The sequence below is a fragment of the Spermophilus citellus genome, assembly GCF_964194105.1.
Source record: "Spermophilus citellus genome assembly, chromosome: 11".
NCBI lineage: Eukaryota > Metazoa > Chordata > Mammalia > Rodentia > Sciuridae > Spermophilus > Spermophilus citellus.
In genome coordinates, this window is record NC_138192.1 from 109,549,513 (window position 1) to 109,566,244 (window position 16,732).

Here is a 16,732-nt window from a genome sequence, read left to right on the forward strand (position 1 = left end):
TGCCTTAGCTAAATTTAATGTTCTGGTTTTAAAAGATGTTTCAGATTTTCCTCAACATGAAGTACCTGTCATTTTTGTCTACTCTTTAAAAATAAGAATAATGTAATTCCAAAGAGAGATAATGAATAAAAATCACTACTGGAAATGACAGATCTAAATAATGAAAAATATTTTTGTTCTTAGAAGTTTACTCACTTTGAAAATAATAATGAATAAAAGTTTTAGACAAAGACAACATAATATTATTTACTGGTGTATGGTGTAGGAAAACCTAATCAATACACATTAGTGACACTAAGAAACACTTTCATCATGAATTAAAAGAAGAACTAGTTTAGTGTAAATGAGCCCCTATAACAAACAAAAGCCTTTAGTGGGGGGATGAGATTCTCGAAATTCTATGACAAATAATGTAAAGAAAGCAACAGTTATTCATATCCACTTTGTGATAAAACATATCACTCATTTAGGAAATGAAGATATGTGCAACATACCTAAGATAAATTTAATGTCACCAAAAATTTTTACCAGGAAATAAACTGTGCATAGTATAGAAGTCAAGTATGATTACAGACATCGACAAGGTCACCAGTAATGGGCTGAAATGTGAGTGTATGTAATATTTCTCTGATTTTTCTTGGACCATGTTACAGTCCAGTAGAGGCTCCTTGCTTATGTGACTCTAGGAACCCTGTTTCCTAGCTCCCCCAAACTGGGAAAGACTATGGTTTAAAAAAAATGAAAATTTGCTTCATTTATATTCAAATTAAAATTAAATTTTTAATTTTTTTAATCTCTCCAAATTCTTGTTAGTATTTAATTTGTATATACTTCCTTTGCTTGTGTATGTGTTGTTTCTAATATTTTTGCCTGCTAAAATGTTGTGGTTATCATTATCTGCTCTCTTATTACAATATTTTATATAAATATCACTCAATTTTCTGTTCCCTTTGTTAGATCACCTCTACCAGTAGACAAGTCCAGAAGAGTTGTGTGCAGAAGCTAGTTTGTTTGCAAGGTTAACTAGATTTCTTGGTCAGAAGTCATGTCTTCTATATTTTCCTTTTTTTGGAAGGTGTGTGTGCATGTGTTGAAGGAAATGTTGGTATTAATTTGTAATTTATCAGTGTCTTTCATTTCTCTAGGAAATTCCCATTCTTTTTTTTTTTTTTTGCAGGAAATCTTTCCCTCACCACAGGATCTCCATGGGCTTCTCCTCCTTCATTGTCAAGGTAACCCTCTCTCCTTAGTACAGGACTGTCTTCTCAGGTCCCATGTCTCAGAACTTTCATGGTTTTGTTTTGCCCAAAGCCAATGATCCAGAGTATACAATCTTTCTCAGTATTTTCCCTCCTGAAAGAAGACTTGCTTTGGAGGGGGCGTGGAGGTTAACTGTATCTGGTTTTACCATCCCCTCTTCCAGGTTCACCATATCTGACTCCTCTTTTTAAAACCATCTTCACATTTTCTGAAGTCTTTCTATGCAGATGTGAGATCTGGAGGTGGACTGCTGGATTTGGATATTCAATTTGCTGCTTATAGGTAACTGGGAGAAAATAGTATATCTTTATTCTTAGGTTGACTAAGGCATAGGCTGTAGATTATTTTATTTGTTATTATTATTATTTGTATATGTTTGAGAATATGAAGAGACATTAGGATTTAGGTGGTACCATCTGGCAAGCTAGAAACTAGACATGAGAGTTTTGAAGAAATTTAAGATAATTTCTTAATCTTCCTTCTTTGTGCTCTTACCTTCTGATCATGTTGAGCTTTCTGAGTTAAGTTTATGATTTTCCCAGACCCAAAAAAAGAAGGTTGCATTTGAAGAATAGAACTTCTGCTTCTTAAGAAATGAAAGTATAATTAATCCATTTTAAACCTGGCTGGCTAGCAGAAATGAGACATGAGCATTATCGTAAGAAAAAAAAAAAAAAGCCAATGACTTTTTAACCCTATTTCAGGAGTTTTCCAACTTTTTCTCTAAAGGGCCAAGTGTAAGTATTTCAGACTTTGCTGACCAAATGCTCTCTGGTATAATCACTCAAGTGTGCTGTTGTAAGATGAAGTCAGCTAGAGACAATATGTAAACAAATGGAAATGGCTATAAAGCTTTATTTGAAAAAGATTATTTACAAAATTATATTTAAAAATGCTGGCAGTAGTCTGGATTTACCCCTGCCCCAGGTAAGGGACAACTATATAGTATACTCCAAAGTACCAGCTTTCCACTAAGATTCCCCTAATCTGAACCACCCACACACCCAGGAAGGTCACCAACTAAGGAGTCTAATTTACAAATCAAGTTTAGCAGAACAGAATTACTTTCAGTTGCCTAAGACATGCTTTTTATATTGTAAACAAATCAAATTTGCCAATATAAATTTCTAAACTTCTATAAAGAAAATTTTCTCACAATTTAAGAAAACAAAGAACTAAGGAAAGAATGAAAGAGAATGTGTTACAATTCATTTCATGTGACCCTATCCTTAGACACATTTGTGAAACTGTAGGTCATCTGAAATTATTTTGTCCATGTAACTGGTAAGCAATTTTATTTTACCTTACTAGATTTTCTATAAAACTTGGCAAGAATAAATGTCTTTTGAGAAAAATAGGAATTGTTAATTTTACTTTTTATTTTTAATTAATAAATATAGCTTATGATGTATATGGTGTTTTCACCCAGAACAAATAAATAAAACATAGTTAATTCTGGGGAAAAAGAAAATTGAACAACAAGTAACTTATTCTGTAGAAGGTTGACATATAAAAGTGTATTTCTGAAAAAAATATTCTCTAGTATATTAACTGAACTGTCTAAAAGGAACATACAGCTCAAGGAAAAGTTAAGTAAAATTTACCTATGCTTTCTAAAATATCCAGGAATATAAAGTTTATCACTTGTCTTTTTCCTGTAATGGACATGTGTGTACACTTATAATGGACACAAGCCAGCAGCTATTCCACCTTCTTCTTTCTTAACTGATCAATAAAGCCAATAAGGAGGGGGTAATTCTCATATCCGTGCCAATTCCATTCCCCTTTTACTGAAACCTAGACAATCAGAACATGGCATTTCCCTAAGATTATCATCTTTCTAGACTGCCCTTTATTTATATAAAGATGAATGCCCTTTTTATTTTTTATCAGTTTGAGTCAGTTTTCTGTTGTTTTTGTTCATATGTCTCCTATCTATACTCTATTTTGCCAACAATTCTTTGATGCACTATTATTGCCTGATGTGTTTTACAGCTAATGAAACTGAGGTATTCAAAGGCCATATGACATTAAAATTCTGGAGCTGCTTTATTCAATACTAAAGATCTTCCATGCTTATCAATATATAGTTGAAGTGCAGTGCTGTAATACATTTTCATTTTGCATGATATGTATAGTGTTTCATAAAGTTTTTATTTAGAACAATGAACTGAATTATTTACATATTAGTCAAGCATTTATTTATTGCTGTGGTAAACAAGCTAAAACCCTGAGTTAGAAATACAATTCTCACTGGGCATGGTGGCATATGCCTGTAATCCCAGTGGCTCAGGAGGTTTACACAGGAGGATGGAGAGTTCAAAGTCAGCCTCAGCAAAAGTGAGGTGCTAAGCAACTCAGTGAGCGCCATTCTCTAAATAAAATACAAAATGGGGCTGGGGATATGGCTCAATGGTGTACTGCCTGCAATCCCAGTAGCTTGGGAAGCTGAGACAGAAGGCTCGCAAATTTGAAGCTAGCCTCAACAACTTAGCAAGACTCGGTCTCAAAATAAAAAAATAAAAAGAGCTGGGGATGCAACTCAGTGGTTAAGCACCCCTGGGTTGAATCCCTTGTACCAAAAAATAAATAAGTCTGGTTTCTATGGTTTGTTGGCTGTGATTGGGACCAAATGTATAATGTGACCACCTGTTTTCTTTATCTGTTAAATGAAGAACAGTAAATATCTGCTACATAAGCATGCTGAGAATATTAATGGAAGTAAGTCACATAAGGGATTTGCACAGTGCCTGTTGTATTATAGCTTTTTCAGTAAATGTGAACTATTATTTTACCAGGTTAACACATGAAATAAATATGACCTGATTTTTTCAGTACATGAAAAGTTCAGTCAAATGTCTACAAATGTGAATGGTTTATCTCTCAGTAAGCACTTGATGGTATAGAGCAAGGATAGGACACCTGATTTAGGTATAAAAGAATGTGCTTTGCTTCAAAGCAGCCCCCTTTTCAATGTCCTACATTATTTCTCAATCTAAAGACATGTTAAAAATAGATTAACGGGTCAATCTCTTGTGTTTCCTGAGTCTGCTCCATCCCTGTAACTCTAGTAGTTCTTTTTGCATCACATCAGTTGCTCTTTCTATGAAACCAAATGGGTGACAAGTAGTCAACAGGATTATGTATTCATCAACCTCAAGCAGTATAGTCAAGTCCTGTTTCCAGCTCTCCCATTATGCCATGATTTATTATAGCAACATTATTTAGCAATAGTATATAGCAATGGATTCAACCACTAGATTTTATAAGCCTGTCATGACACTTTAACCATGCCTTTCCATATAAAAGGAGAATCTAACCATGACCCATCATTTGTGGAACACACATAGCATACAGATTTCTTATTAATCTTTTGCAGGAGATCATTTAGTGTAATTGGCTGTCAGAGAGTACATCTTAAAATTGCTACCACCTCAAGGTATGGAATTTCGTGATTGTTTCTCAAATATTAAGTCCTATTAGAAAAAGTCTTGCTGCTCTCATTAAGAAGATACACACCAGAGAACCTTAAAGTCTAAGAAATTGCAGCCACAGTCTTAAGTCAAAGGCAGGTCTAAACCAGTAAATTAAGAGAACAATTCAAACTTTCCAGGTCAGGAAGGTAGTTGGTAGAAGTGGTGTAAACAGCCAGAAGGAAGACTGCAAAGAGGGGTACTCACTGCAACATTGTTTATAACAACAAAGAGTTGAACACTACCTACTGGGGCCCGCTTGAAGTACCAATTATAATACTTCCTTATGCTGTAATAACATTGAGTCCTTATGTACTGTACTTATGGAATGATCCCCAAGATAGAGTGTTAACAAAGCCAATAAGAAAACAGTTCTAAGAAAAATACCTGCTGTACACGAAGAACTATAAAGTGTATAAAAACTGTACTACACGTGCAAAAATAGATATCATAAAAGGTATAAAGTTATAAAGGTATGACACTTTTAAAGTTATTTATGAAGTTACATATGTTTGTTTGTATATCACTGTTTGTAGAAAGGTAACCAAGCGCCTGATTACACCGATTGAGTCCAGGGAAGGGAACTAGATAGCTGAAGGACGAGGATTTGGCGATGAGGGTTTGCACTTTGCTTTTCACTTGAATTCTGCATCCTACAATTTTATCACAAACTCAAATTATTAAATGGAAATGGCAGTTTAAAAGAAGCTTAGTTCAGGGCAAAATACCATCCATGCACTACTTTCTCATGACTTTCAGAGGTTGGCTTATTTCCAGCTCACCTTTCAGAAACTCCCCTTTTTTCATTAATTTAATTTATTATTAATTTTTTGTTATAAACACCATCTCTAGAGAGAAACTATCTCTGTTGATGCCATCCAACAGGACAAATGTCTTGTGCACATGTGGTCAATTTTTTTTTAAATAATTTAAAATTACAGTTTCACTTGGAAAACATAGAAAAGCATAAAGAAGACATTTACTCCTTATCCACATGTGTAGCTTGTGTCACACTGTCCCAATATTCTTTATATTTCATGTCATTTATTTTTCTCAAATTTCTTGTCTCTCATGGGACTTTGCTCTCACTGCCTTTCAGGTGGGGATTATCCTCTGATTTTCTCTTTCTGCTGAGTTGCTTAATTCTATCACATCTTCTTTCCTGCTCCTGGAGAAGGCTTCCACTGTACCCTGAGCCATAGACAATAAGGCTGTTTTTCTTTTTCCTGCTATTTTTGTATTGGAACATCCACTGAAGATTCAGTGATTATGTTGTGGACCAGAAACATGAAAAATAACATAAGGCACCCAGAACTCCAGGTTTTTCTGATAAGCATGAAATTTTCATTGGCTTCTTATGTGGAACTGAATATCTATGATATTAATAGTCTTACCTGAAGTCACTAATGGGCTACTTTTTCTTTTAATAAAATATATTTTTTCTGTATGCAGGATTTTTTGAAAAATAGCATTGTTAAATAGTAATACTGAAACTTACTGAAAGTTCCATGCTATACATACAAATGTGCTACCTTTTATGCATGTATTATGCATGGCAGTAGGTAGGCACTATAGTGCTCTGTTTGGCCCTAAGAGACAAAATGATACAGTAGAAAGAGTGTTAGACTAAAACTGAAGAAAACTCAGCTCTATTCTGAATTTTGACATCAATATCCTGGACCACATCTGCAAAAGGAGGATGTGCAGCCAAATGATTTCCAGTATGCTTGCTAGTTCCAAAATTATCAGCATGCTCCTTTGCCCCTGAACGTAGAGAAGATGAGTTTGAGCCTCGTGGAAGTGTTCCCTAGCCTACAGTGATGTGAGGCATTAAATGCTTTCCCAAGGGAAGTTAAGAATTCTTTCCCATAGGAGTTTCAAAGGGAAAATCAACTCCTTAGACTAGCATATGTACACTCTTTTGAAAAGCATGAAGATGGATTACTAGAGACACTTTTAAGGTCCCTAATCAGGACATCTTCAAATTCACTTGTAACTGTCTGTAGTAACAAAGGAAAGCCATACTCTAGAGCACAGGTCTGCTGGGTGACAAAGATGCTTAGTACAGCCAACTCCATGGAGACAGGAACCTCTCTTCTCTGCCCCATGCTCTTCAGCAAGAGTGTCTATGCTAAAATATTCACCAAAATCATGGATCATAGTTTTCTGACTTTATTACACGGTCATTTAGTCGGACAATTAAACACACACACACACACACACACACACACACACAGTAGAAGTTTATTGGATACTTGGGAGGTAGGCAAGTTGCTAGATTATTTTATCATCTAATCTGCATAACAACCATCAAGAGCAACATTCCTCGGTCTTCTCATGTATAAAATGGGGGAGTTAAGCCAGTGGAGTTTTATAAGAATCAATGAGCTAAAACTCACAAAGCACTGTGCACAGTTAACTTCATATTAACTTGGTAATGAGGACATGTTTTAAATATGCCCACTGAATTGACTCCAACTAACTGCAGATAAATGATTTTTATTTCCTGCACAATTGCCAGTGAACTGGGTTAGTTTTGTAACAAATTTTTCAGTAAACAAAGTACAGCACATTCCAGGCCAAGCAGGAAAAGTAATGCAGCTGAACATAGTTGTTGAGATTAACACATGGACAGAGAGAACGTGCAACAAGAGAGACCTGGTCCATGTGGGAGTAGCAAGAGAAGTAAATGGAGTGGGATGTTCACTAGTTCCATGCAGTGGAGAGAAGGGATATATTAGTCAAAGTGGCCAACCGCCCCCCCCCCCAAATTTTCAGCATCTTAACACTGTATAAAACTGATGACCTCTTTAAAGAAAGTACTAAATAATATATATATTCCCTCCCTCATATTATAAAATCATTGATCTATAGTTATCCCAGATATATTTTTGGAGAAAAATAACACTAAATCTATACAGTTTGAGAATATATTTTTAATATTTCCAGTCTTTTCTCAGTTCATTATTTTTAATTTGTTTATTTGGAAATACATGATTGAATCTCTCAGGACTTTTAAAAAAAAGAATAACAGAGAATTATACACACAATATATTTGGCATGAAGTATTTTATTTGTTTTTAATAGGGACTGGTATATTCTTTGGCATTTCATAAAGCTTTTATGTGTATTTACTTTCTATCTTTTTTTGGCTATTGATAAAAGAAGCCTCATTTGTAAATACCTTGGAAATTGAGTGCTGTTCTGGAGGGCCAGTCTTTATGTTGTGAATTGGTTCAGCAGGCTGCTTTTGTTTATGTTCAGTGAATGAAACATCCTGGCAATCTCCAATCAGTATTATATCTCAGGTTTGGACCTGTTCCTATTTTACTCTCACTTTCTTTTAAAGGATTGTTCCAGATCTTTGGAGCAGTCATGATGAACAACTCACCTTGTGGTATCATGGCCCTCTAAGTAACTGTGACTGTTCAGCTTCTGGGTGAAATACCCAGTTGACTCAAAATTCCAGCTCAAGTAAACATGAGCAGGTAGATTTAAAATGAGGCCACAGCAGGTGACATGAATTCCCTCATTTTTCTTTCACTCATTGTAAGAATGAAAAAGATGCTAAAAAAGAGCAGCAAAATGAACTTTCATTTAAAAAAAGCATACATGAAGGCTTTAAATCTCCTCATGAAAGGATGAATATGGATTTATAGGTGAGGGTAGGCAGAGCAAAGTAGGTACTTCTCACTAAGTGATTTCACTCTGTTTCCTGCTAATTTTTAAAATATTTTTACATTTAAATGAATTTAAATCTAAAACATGACCAGGTGCAATGGTACATGCCTATAATCCCAGTGCCTCAGAAAACTGAGTCAGGAGGATTGCAAGTTCAAAGCCAGCCTCAGCAATTTATCAAGGCCTTAAGCAACTTACAGGAAACCTGCCTCAGAACAAAAAGTGGTGGGGATGTGTCTCAATGGTTAAGCACTCCCGGGTTCAATCTCTGCCACCATAAAATAAAGAAATAAAATAAAACATGTCATTTACTTTTATATAAGAATCAGCCAAGAAACTTTTTGCTCAAATGTTTTTTTTTTCTTTTCCTATATTTGAAAATGTAGGACCAACCCATACATAGAAGCTCAGCATCTTTCTCCAATTGAACTGAGGGTACAAGAAAACTTTGTCTATTACCTTGTCTATGTCTATTACCTTGAGTGTGTGATGATGTTATAGGTGCTTGTGCATATCTAACTACATCAAATTGAACATGCTAAATATTTGGAGTTCTTTGTATATCAATTATGCCTCAATAAAGCTGGTTTTTAAAAGAGAATAATAGGAAGAAAACCATGTTTGAAAAAAATTTTAGAAATTAGATATTAACAAGGGTAAAACTGTGAAAAGAAATATTCAATTACTTTACTCAAGACTGCTATTTTATAAGATGAGGTAGTTTAATTGTCAACATTCACTAAAATGATGAGAGTCTGAAAAGAATTTCTCTAAGGAGCAATAGTTCTATGCTGATGTAATTTGCATCAAGCAAACAATTGACTTGCCTGTTAAACTACGTAGTAATCTGAAAAATCAGGCAATTCTAATATATTTCTTTCTGGTGTACTAATTTCCAGTTAAGAAAAAATAAAAAGGATCATAAAACCAGTCTATTGTTGTACCTGCTGATATTTACTTTTACCTTTTTAGTAGGAACAAGAAATGAATAGATTTTTTTTGTGTGTGTGTTAAATATGACCTCTAAAAGCACTGGGATATCTACACTGAATACCCTGAATACCTTCATTTTGCAGAAAAGGAAATCAATAAGTTTTGTGAGTTAATTACTGTTATAGAACTAATTATATGTTAAAGGCGTTTAATGCACTAAAATACATCATAGGCCAAATGTTTTAAAATATATTACAAAACCATTAGAGCATTTTAGTAATATTTTCTTAATTTTAGGATTTAGCCTTTAAAAAAATTTAGCAGACAATTTTTTTTTCTGATTTTACTATAGTAAATAAAAATCATCTGCTATTTTTTAGATATCTAGGTCAACTATATTCCTGTTTTTCATTTCTCTTAGAAAAAAATAGCAGAATAAATTTTACTGAGAAATCAGATTTGCATTACCTAGTGTTGATTTACGAAAGGCTTTTAGAGAAAGAAACATAGACAAACATTTTCTCTGAGTTACAATATTCTTAGATTTTTTTTATTACATTGTATCAAAGAGATGGTGCTTCATAGGACATGAAATGACAACCACACAAAGAAATGGAGAGCAGGATATGAATCATAACCTCTATAAAACATTTGTGTACTTACATTTAATTTCTTTGGGCCTCAATTAATTTATTTTAGCCAGAAGTCTGATATAATAAAGAAAGGTAAAGACTAAACTTGTTCCAGTAACAAACAAAAATAACCACTACTTTTCCTTGAGTACTTTTTAAAATTTTCTTTTCCTCTTATTTTTGCAGAATTATTTAAAACAGATAAAATGGTATACACTTTAATCTCTTTGTTGGAAAAAAGTTTAGCAATTTTAAAACACAAAAGTAATCTTAAACTTTAATTGTAATTTTATTTCTTTTCCTCATATTTTTGAGTTAGAGTTCTTTTACATATATATGTATATATTATATATGTATAAATATATAAAATATGTAACAGACACATATATATCTCTAACACATACACATATATAAAACAGAATATATCTTAAAAATCTATGTGATCTAATATAGCTCTACTTTCCTCTTTTTCTTGTCTTGAAATTGCAAATTTTACTTGTATTATTTAGCATGGTAAAATGAATGACAAATGTTTTGTACATTTTTGTATAATCTGCATTGCACAACTGCTATCACAAACTACTTTAAAAATGAATTGCCTTCAAACTATTTTTTTGCTGTTAGTATGAATGCTACAAATTTATTAAAAGAAAACAGTTGCATTAAATACAAAGATGGATTGTAATGTAAGGCCTTAATGGAAGAGACCTGTGATGGACAGAGTTACTTTTTCTGCCTCAGAAAATTAATATTGGGCTGGGGATGTGGCTCAAGCGGTAGCGCGCTCGCCTGGCATGCGTGCGGCCCGGGTTCGATCCTCAGCACCACATACCAACAAAGATGTTGTGTCCGCTGAGAACTAAAAAATAAATATTAAAAATTCTCTCTCTCTCTCTCTCTCTCTCTCTCTCTCTCTCTCTCTCTCTCTCTCTCTCCTCTCTCACTCTCTCTTTAAAAAAAAAAAAGAAAAAGAAAATTAATATTCATCCTAATAACACTTTGTATTTATTTGCCAACCTTCTTTGAGAACCTGGGTACATTGCTGTGATCAGTGTTAGGGAATTGCAGCTGCCTCTTATTGAGACAAATTCAATTACAGAACTTTACTGTATAGCATATGATTTAGAATATAAACATAATGTGTTGCCTTTAAATATTTTATTGTTAGGATGACGTGAAAAGGCTTCACAAAGGAACACAGATACCAGGAAATTTATTATTTGGATCTTGTCTTGGGAATAAAGAGCTCTACATTGATCAAAATTTCAAATAACAAAACAGTCAGTTGGAAGACATAGGTTTTGTCAAATCCTTATGGGAAAACATGCTATTAGCCTTTAGGAGAAAGTAGTTTGGAGAAACTGGTGATTTGGGTTTTTCCTATTATCTTGCCAAAAACACACTCAGTAATGCATTCTTTATTAAATAGTGGTTCAATCCCTCATTCTACCTTGCATCATTTTCTGATGGACTCTCCACCTCCACTCCATCAAAGAGCTTGGAGGGAAAGCGTATGTTCTTTAGTAAAGCTTTTCAGAAAGAGGACAAAAATAGATTATATTCCTGTTAAGATCTGTGCTCACTGTTTCCTACACTGTTGTCTTCTTTTTATTCATAAAGGAAAAAAAAAAAGGTTTTGACCTCACTATTGCTTAATATACAGAGTGATGACATTTGTTTTCAGTCTCCTATGAAGTTTTATTTAATAAGAAATCTGGACTGGAAATATTGCTCAATGGTAGAACACTTGCCTAACATGTGTCAGGCCCTGGGTTTAACTTCCAATATAAGTAAATAAATAAAAAAGAAAGAAAAGAAATCTGCTCAGCACAAAGTTTTATAGGTTATAAGATTGAGAGTATAGTTGAGTTTTTTATTACATACATATATTTTTTAATTGTTGATAGACCTTTATTTTATTTATTTATATGTGGTACTGAGAAGCAAACTCAGTGAGTGTCACACACATGCCAGGAAAGTGTGCTACCTCTGAGCCACAGCCCCAGGCCTGTGTAGTTGAATTTTAAAAGCACCACGAATAACTATATTAATCATCAATAGTTTTTTTTTAATAAATAAACCAATAGTTCATTAATTCATATTGAAATAATGGCTAGAAAGAACTATTTAGAAACCTTTAATACAAAGCCCCAAACTGAAGTCAGCATCTAGATCAGACTTTGTCAAAGCCCCTTTCTGAGCACAGCTCTTTGCCAGCAGTTCACAGCTTTTCCTGGGTCCACATTTATAGGCTGATCCCGGTATGTCTAGAACCTTCCATATGATATCACCCTCATTCTTGTTCTCTGTGGCACAGTGTCCTGACCCCACTTTTCCGGACTTCATCATATCACATCAAAGGTTATTAGATCTATCTTTCTATTAAGATCTTTCTTTTCACAAGGAAATACCTAGCTATCCCAGGAGACTCACATAAACATCTGTAAAAGGTGACAATGTCACTATGTAATGTAGTGAGTAGATAATGTATTTGTATTTTTAAGGGTATCATAAAAGACATGATGGCTAACAGCACTGGTTTTAATATATTTATTTTTAAAACATTATTAAATAATAAAGTTCCATTTTCAAGTAAGATGTTGTATAAAATACAAAAAATGCTCTGACTGGAGTTGGGGACATGAACAGTAGCATTCCCCTCTTTCTCTGTCTAGCACTCTGAGTGGCTCTAGTACATTCCTGAGAAATTTCTGCAGTTCCCCATACACAGTCTACACACCAGCTGATGAGTGCAGTGGAGAAACAAAGGGTGTGCCCATTAAACTAGTACCACATGCTACATACAACCAGTGGCTCACAACAGAGGTTAATTTTGCTTCCCACCCCGCAAATGTGGGCATTTGGCCATGTCTGAAGACATTGTGGGTTGTCATACCTTGGGAATACTGAAGGGTATGCTACTGTGGCATCTTGTGGGGAGAGACCAGGGATGCTGGTTAACATCATACAATGCCCAGGTCAGGGCACAGAGAATTTTTAGGCTAAAATGGCACAACAGTACTGGTGTGGAGAAAGCTGGCTTTAAGGACTGTGGCTGGAGCACCAGGAACTACTGGAGGAAGCTGGGTAGGGAAAACTCCAAGCCCTGGAGCCAGAATTAGAGAGCCAACAAGATCTGCCCCAGGGCTGGGAGAACAGAGAAAGCTCAAGCTTTGCAAGACTGTGGGATTAGGAATTTTGTTACATATGAATGTTCACTTGCATTGAGATTCCCCCTGGTCTCAGGGAGCAGAGATGAGACCAGGGTTTATCAGGGCTTCCTCCTGGCCAACTTCCTGTCACCGCCTCTCCATTGTTATCTGATCCTTCTGCTTATCAGCACATAGGATCACAGCAACGTTATCTTGGGAGGAAAACCCCGTTCTCCCTTAAGCATTCAGTGGAGAAAGTAAATTCATCCCCAGGTGCCACATTTTCACATGAAAAAAAAAAAACAAACCCACTCTCTAATCTAAACGCCCCCTGCTGTGGCCCATTCTAACATCAGACCTTGTCACTAGCTGCTTATTACGGAAAACGAAGTCATTTTTGAAATTTTAAAAAGTAAATATTTAATTTCAGTTATTAACTCGTTAAGCATCTTAATTTCCGTTTCCCAGTCAGGCTTCATTTAAAGGCCCAAGCGACATCAAGTGACACTGCTAACCAGGTCATCAATTCGAAAGCTCTGGAGATTCTAAGAGAAAACATACAACAACCCCCCCTCCCACCCCCACGGTCATTCTATAGAAAAGAGAGAGACATGCCCCTGCCCCCCGCGGGCCCCTTTTGTGCTGTTCTGCCAACGCAGCAGCCCTCCACTATATAGACCGCCCGCCGCGGCCCCACACACTGAGCTCGCACCGTCCGCCTCCACCAGCCATGGGGAAGGTGAGCCCGGAGGGCGCCCGGGGCCCGGGGAGGGGCGCTGGCACCCGGGGACCCGACGCCGCCTCAGGCCTCTGAGCCCGCGCCTGGCCTTGCCTTGCAGATCACCTTCTATGAGGACAGGGGCTTCCAGGGCCGCCACTATGAGTGCAGCAGCGACCACTCCAACCTGCAGCCCTACTTCAGCCGCTGCAACTCGGTGCGCGTGGACAGCGGCTGCTGGATGCTCTATGAGCAGCCCAACTACTTGGGCGGCCAGTACTTTCTGCGGCGGGGCGACTACCCTGACTACCAGCAGTGGATGGGCCTCAGCGACTCTGTCGGCTCCTGTCGCCTCATCCCCCACGTGAGTCCGGTTCCCGGGTCCCTTCCTGCCCTGTGATCCAGTGATCCAGACGTGGTGTCCACACCTTGGACTAAGGGTGGGATGGCTGTCGCCTTCTTTCTGGCCATAACTATAGTCGCTCTCTGTTTATTAACATCTTCAAGGTTTCCTTTCACTGAAAAGTATATGTGCAAAGCTTTTAACTGGACAGTTTATTTTTACTTTGCTAAATCAAATTCCACTCTGCTGGGAATGCGTAGTGCAAGGTTTAATTCAGAACGTATTGGCCACAGGGGATGAATGGGCAATGGATAACTTTGTGCCATCAATTGGCCTTTAGGCTGGTTACATGGCCCTTTCTCACTTTCTTCAGATGGCGAGAGAAAAGGAGGTTCAAGATAAGGATGAAAGGAGGTTACCTGACACCTGGCGAGTGGCCCCTCCCTCCCAGGTTAGAATTAACTCTTATGAACATCAAGGTTCTCTGGCCTTTTGATAAGACCAAACAAGGAAACAGCAAGATTCACAGAGCTCCTGGAAAGCCCTCTGTTATCCAAATCAAGTCCCAGAGCCAGGAATTCCACAGTGGATTCTCTAATATGGAAAATGAACTACTTTTGTGAAGTTTGAAACCCCTCAAAGTGTATAATACCCAGATAGGACCTAGAATGCAATTAGGAGCCTAAACACCTACTGATTGCCCTGCTTATCAGCACATAGGATCATAGTGAGGTTCCTTTAGAGAAAAATCCGGGTCCTTTTTTAAGCACCCTGTGGAGAAAGTAAATTCTTCCCTAGGTCCCATATTTTCACATGAAAAAAATGCTGTTTAGTCAAAATACCCCCTGCTTTGGCCCCATTCTGACCTCAGATCTGGTCACTACCCTCCTAATTAGAGAAAACAAAGTCATTTATAAAATTTCCACTTTTTAATCCTGACTTGTGACTCCAGGCTGTAAGCTCTGGACTTCATTTTCTTATAAAAGAAGGAAGGGCTTATAATGGTAGTTCCACACAAGCCAGGCTGTCGTACAGATCCACACATGTGAGTCCTTTGCAAGCCATAAAACACTAACCCTAGGGAAGATACCTTATGAGCAATCAGTTATACCTCATACTGAGTGTTATGAGAATCCTTCCTTGAGGACTAAGAAGAAAGACACTGAGACAACAGGTGCCTGCTGGGAAGAAACAAGCAAATGTAGGAAGAGCAGGAGCTCAAGAGAGAGGATTTGCTCAGCACAAACAGCCTCACTTCCATGTTTCTAAAAATTCTATACTTTTGACCCTGTACAGGCCTCCTTCATGAGCTTGAACTTAAGTTTTTGTCCATCACCTAAAACTGACTAGCAGAAGCCTATGTTAGAGCCCGGAACCCAAGCCCAATCTTGAGATACTTTTGTTTTCCTGAAACAGAAAGGGACAGCAGGGCTGCCGGGCCTGAGCTTTCTTCCTGAGTTGCAGCCAGTCTGTGCCTCTTGAAGGCAATCTGACTTCCTCTCTGAGATTCAAAATAATGCCTTTTGCCAGAGGTGTATTTGTCTTTCTACTCCAATGTCTAACTATTTTGTATGTCATGCAAGGAAAGCCTTAGTTAGACCACCAAAAACCTAAGACAGAAAGAACAAAACAAATACATAAAAATGATTACTTCAAAATGGTCCTGAGCATGGTTCCTGCAGCTTGTGGTACCAGAAAACTCTAAGGAGCGTCCTTCATGTCAAAGGAATGGTGGATGGCGCCCTCTTGAGTTTCACATTTGTAGAGGTGCTGGTTTGGGCAGTCTCTTAATTTGGTCACCTTGTTATGAAAAAGTAAAGAAGTGCCCATACGCAGGGGCGGGTGCGATAGGTTGCTAAAATGCGGTCAGGTTTTCTGATGTCCCCTTGTCTGCTCTTGCTGGACCCACAGTCCAGCTCTCACAGGATCAGGATCTATGAGCGAGAGGACTACAGGGGCCAGATGGTAGAGATCACCGAGGACTGCTCCTCTCTTCAGGACCGCTTCCACTTCAGTGACATCCACTCTTTCCACGTGCTAGAGGGCTACTGGGTCCTCTATGAGCTGCCCAACTACCTGGGGCGACAGTACCTGCTGAGGCCGGGGGAGTACAGGCGCTACCTCGACTGGGGCGCCCTGAGTGCCCGAGTGGGCTCTTTGCGGAGGGTTATAGATTTCTATTGAAATATTTTACTATTTTTTCCATCTGTAAACTAATAAAATATTTCCTGTGTTTCATGCAATAATGGACTCTTCTGGTCCTTTCAGCTTCCTTAGAAAAGCTCAGCAAAAATCAAGCCAAGAATTGTGTGGGTTTTATTACAAGCGTCTGTAGAAAAGGCAGTGTGAGGTGATACTTACCCAACTATTTACTAGATACATGTGATAGGGCAAGGCACTTAGCATATCTGTGCCTCCGTTTTCTAATTTGTAAAAATAGGAATAATAACACTCTTCTCCCCGTAAATTTCTGCTATAGATCAAATAGGTTATCATTTTCACATTACTGACTTTAGCTTTGCACATACTAGTTTTCCAGG

General features: G+C 37.2%; 1 pseudogene across 1 annotated transcript; it reads left to right on the forward strand.

Annotated features, from left to right (window-relative positions):
• Positions 1-13,742: 13,742 nt before the first annotated feature.
• Positions 13,743-16,376, forward strand: LOC308630538 (gamma-crystallin E-like; annotated as a pseudogene). Its single transcript has 3 exons — positions 13,743-13,870; positions 13,971-14,213; positions 16,104-16,376. The product of its transcript is annotated as a gamma-crystallin E-like (transcript).
• The last annotated feature ends 356 nt before the right edge of the window (positions 16,377-16,732 follow it).